We start from the raw sequence: 5,044 nt of genomic DNA, 5'->3' as shown, positions 1-5,044 counted from the left end.
TAATACCCGATAGTTGATTTTATTCATTATCATTCCGTTTTCTTTAGATGTTTGAAGCTTTTTGGAATTGCTATTGAATTCCATAATCCTTTACTATTTGTGTTAATGTTTTTTTTTCTGGAATGATTTTCCTTAGATGCTTGTTATAGGGTAGCAATGTATATCCTTAATTCTCCCATGATTTACATTTAGTTATCTGTTTTTATTCTTATTTAAAGTACCAAATTAAAGTGTAAGATGATTGATAAAGAATTGTTGTGGAAGCCTAATCTTAAGTTAAAATGAATGTGCTCATATTATATTTAAAATAGTGTAATTTGTATAAATAAATCATACAAATAATATAATATGTGCTAACTAGATTAATGTAAATGTTTCTAGTCCAAAATTGAGTTAATCATTATTTCTAGAAATTTGCAGTCAATTCATGCCCTAAGGTAATGGAAATTTTATAGGTGGAAGTTCCACTTACTAATAAAAAGATTCTCTAACTTATAGTTTATTTTTTTTTGTTAGTTGGGACTTCGATTAAATGGTAATTATTTTACACACTATTATCTTATTTTTTTACCCTTACTTTTTATGGCTGATGTGACAATTGTATTGATATATATTAAATAAAAAAACTCTTTTTCGTTATTGATTATGTGCTTGTTTTATCTATGAATTAAATTGTATTGTTTACAAATACACTAAATTAGATATTTGATTAAAACAGGCTATTTTAATGTGTTAATATATAAACAACTAATATTTTAAAACAAAATGCCGTCTTAGCTCAGCTGGTAGAGCGCATGGCTTTTAACCATGTGGTCGTGGGTTCGATTCCCACAGACGGCGAATTTTTAATGCTATTTTTATGATCTTCATACTTTTTAATGCTATTTTTATGATCTTCATACTTTTCATTGATCATGTTCTTTTGCTTGTTGGGAAATTATAGGATTGATATATAAGTTTTGGACATCATGACTAAGCTTTCAAGTGTATTCTTTGTTTATATCTCATTCAATCATTTTTTTATATCCAAACCTTTAAATCCAGATCTAAGCTACAATTATTTTAGAATGGGACAATTTGTATTAATTAGTCTCGTGACTAACTACAAAAGTTAAAAAAAAATACATAGAGATTTGAGAAAATGGGGATCATTGAGATAACAACAAATTAACAATTACCAACCCCACTCACTTAGTGGCCTTCCTCCCGGCTGCCTCTTTTCACATCTCTATAGATCTCACTATAAAATGCCATACCATATCATCATAAGACCTCACTCCTTTTCCAAACACTCAAAATCATGAAGGTCACAATAGTAATGGTGGTTTTCATTTTCGTGACTATTATGATGATGGCGGGGGAAGTGAGAAAGGCAGAGGCGGTTACATGCGCTCTAACCGAGCTAAGCCCTTGTCTAGATGCAATCACTTCTTCAAAAACACCAACACCCGCTTGTTGTGCTAAGCTAAGAGACCAGAAGCCATGCCTTTGTGGCTACATGAAGAATCCGTCGCTAAAACCTTACATCAACTCTCCTAACACCAAACGCATAGCTCGTGTTTGCGCTGTTAGTGTTCCTAAATGCTAAGATTAATTATTATATGGTATTGAAAATAATAATTATAATAATGTAACTTGAATGTTTTATTTGTACTCACTCATGATTAAGTTGAGTACTAGCTAAGAGAGTGAGATGATGAGGCCTAAAGTTGTTTATGTATTTCTTTCTTCAATCCATTATAGATTTGAATAAATTGAGGGCTTAAGATTGTGTAAGAGCTTGAAGAAGAACTGAAATGTATTATTGATTTCACATTACAAATCTACTATTGATATAGAAAATTCAAAGACTAAATCTAAGAAAAGTATATGTTACAATAAACTAATAAACCGCTCAAATAAGAAGAGGAATAAAAAAACTGATAGGGGAGATCCAAAATTAATTGATTTACAAGGTTATTTGGCCTTAGATCTAGATAGTCTAAGGCTCAAGCTACCTGCACCAATATTAAAAAAAAATGACCAATTATTATTTGAAATTGCAATGAGAATGATTTGATTACATGAGTTTGAATTTAAAAAACTCAATTTGAATATCACCGTTTGAGTTTTTTTCTCCTATAACGTACCATCTGAATACTCGAAAGTGATTTTTTTTTTTTTATGTAAAAAATTATTTCTCATTAAATTCAATTCGGAGTTAAATGGAAAAAATTAATTAATAAATAATAATGATATATATATATATATATTGAAATAGTGAAAAAATCATAAAAATAATTAACAGAATCTCCATATAAAAGACCAGTAATTGAAAAAAAGAAAAGAAAAAAACTTTAAATTCGATTATTTAGCCTCATTTACTGTTAAGAAAGAGACGGATACAGACTCAAAAAAAGATCACCAACGCATTCATAGGGTAGAAACGACTTACCAACGAGACAACTTTTGTTGTATTCTCACTTTTTTTGAGTTTGAGAGTCTTTACTTGACACCTAATAGGTGTAAAATAAAGGTTTAAACGAATGAAGTCGTCAATAAAGGTGATGTCTCGAGGCATGAAATTTCCTTAAAAGTGAATTGTGTCTTATTCAGATTATAAAAATTCTATATGAAAAACCCGTCTAACTAAATAGGATATGGAACTGAACTAAACATAACAACGGATCAAATATGAGTTAGGAAAAGAAATACGTGATACCATTTCATGTTAGAAAAGTCGTCGGAGAGGTCAAGTAAAGCAAATTTTCAACTTCTGTCCAAATTTTTTTCTTTCTAAAAAACAATAACTATTTTATAGTGGAATTTTTTTTTGTTGGAGCATACTTATTGTCATTTTTTGAAAAAAAGAATTATAACTTTTTTTTAGGGTCTGTTTATAGAGAAATCCTAGTACTCAAAGTTGCAGTTCAAGGGACATTGTAAATAATAAATGAGCCAAAACAAAATACTAGTCTTAGTCACCCTCTGTTTGTTTTGAATTGAAATTAAAAAGAGAATGATATATATATATAATATATATATGAATTATTTGTTTGAATTTGTTTAATAACAAGGAAATATATCTAAAAACTAAATCCATAATAATTCACACAAATGTTACAGAAAATCCATTATCATCAATTTGTTTCTCCGTTTTCGAAATATAGATAAAGGATAAAAAAAGGCTTACAAAAGAACTTGAATGAAAGGATAAAAGTTTTTTTTTCTTTAGTGTCGTCACTCACTTATTGTAAGTGAATTTGTTTTTCATAAATGTGTCCTAAACACTCATTTTAAACCTTAATCTGCAATTCTATAAATTATTCTTAAATATTTCTATATGGACTAATTGTACATAATAGTTAACTTGTTACCTTATATAATTTATAATTAGAATATCAAATTAGTTATTAAAAAATAAATAAATAGAATAAGTTAAATTTTAAATATAACTATATCTGAAATAATTATAAAAAGAAACAATTTTATTGTTGTCTTGTTTTGATGGACCAGACCTTTAAAGAAAGCGCAGCCCAACAATTAAAAAGTGTCCATGCCTTATCTAACTAGTCAATTTTTAAAAAGGGAGAAGTTGAAGGACTTTACTAAATAAAAATAATAATAATAAAAATAAAGTGTGGTAAGCCCCACTTTTGTGACCCAGTATATAAAATCTGATCCAAACCGACCCAATTCGTTTAAGACCAGCCCATTATATTTAGATTTTAGCTCAAAAAAAATATATAAATAAAAATAAAAAAACTCATTCGAGAAATGAAAGTGCAAATAGATTTAGATTGAGGGTGTAAATGGGTAAACTCAATCTATATTTATCTAAACTTAAATTTAGTTAATCCATTATCCAACCCATATTATCAAATAATATGGGTTGAGTATGAGTTGGGTTGGGTAACCCAAATTAAACTTTAGTTTGTAATGCATTTATTACGATTTTGATTCGTTTAACATTTAACACGTTTTTGTCCGGTTTAACACATTTTGATTCGTTTAACAATTATTTGATTCGTTTACCTCATTTAATACGGTTTTAATTAATATAAGTAATATTTGATTTGTTTAACCTATTTTGACTCGTTTAATACGTTTTTTGTTTTAACAAATATGTAACTTATTTTAATTTGTTTCACACATTTTTAGCACGTTTTGACACGTTTAATACACTTATGACACATTTAACCTTTTTGGTCCGTTTAATTTGTTTTTTGCTTTATTTGTTCATTTTTGACATTATTATATATTTTTTTGACACGTTTAACATATATATTGATTTGTTTGAAATTATTTTAATATTACTAGATTAGTTAAACAAATAAAATGTGAGATTAATATGAATTATTTAAATAATTAATACTAAACAAAGTCTTAAATATAATCAACTCTATTTATTTTTATAAGCATTAATAGGTTTAATATTAATGTTGTCTTAGCGTTGTGTGCATGGCTTTTAACCTTGTGGTTGTGTGTTTGATTCCTATAGATGGTGTCCTATTAACAATACTTACAACCAAATAATTTTTTTAAGCTCCCCTTTCGATAAGATGCGCCGGAATGCAACTTTTAAGTACACTAAATAATAAGGTTAGACGAAAAGTTAAAGTGTTAATCAAAACCAAAATGTTGTCTTAGCTCAGCTAGTAGTGTGCATTGATTTAACCTTGTGGTTGTGGGTTCAATTCCCACATATGCCGTTCTATTAATAATCCAAACAACAAAATATTTTTATTAACTCCTCTTTCGATAAGATGTCAGGGAAGACAATTTTTAAGTACACTACATAATAAAGTTATACAAAGAGTGTCTTAGCTCAACTGGTAGAGCGCATGGCTTTTAACTATGTGGTTGTGGGTTTGATCCCACAGACGGGTCGTCCTATTAATAATTCATACAACCAAAGATTGTCTTTATAACTTCCCTTTCAATAATTCATGCAACCAAATATTTTTTTAAACTCCCCTTCAATAAGATTCACGGGAAGGCAACTTTTAAGTGCACTACAAACTAAGGTTATACGAAAGTTAAAGTGATGATTCAAAACCAAAAT

At 28.2% G+C, this 5,044-nt stretch overlaps 1 non-coding gene across 1 annotated transcript; it reads left to right on the top strand.

The window, feature by feature from the left end:
- The first annotated feature begins 767 nt into the window (after positions 1–767).
- On the top strand, positions 768–840 carry TRNAK-UUU. The gene has a single exon. It is a non-coding gene; the product is annotated as a tRNA-Lys (tRNA).
- Positions 841–5,044: the final 4,204 nt, after the last annotated feature.

This window comes from Impatiens glandulifera, chromosome 1 (assembly GCF_907164915.1).
Source record: "Impatiens glandulifera chromosome 1, dImpGla2.1, whole genome shotgun sequence".
NCBI classification, from domain to species: domain Eukaryota; kingdom Viridiplantae; phylum Streptophyta; class Magnoliopsida; order Ericales; family Balsaminaceae; genus Impatiens; species Impatiens glandulifera.
Note: the sequence above shows the minus strand (reverse complement) of the source record. Positions and strands in the feature narration are given on the sequence as shown.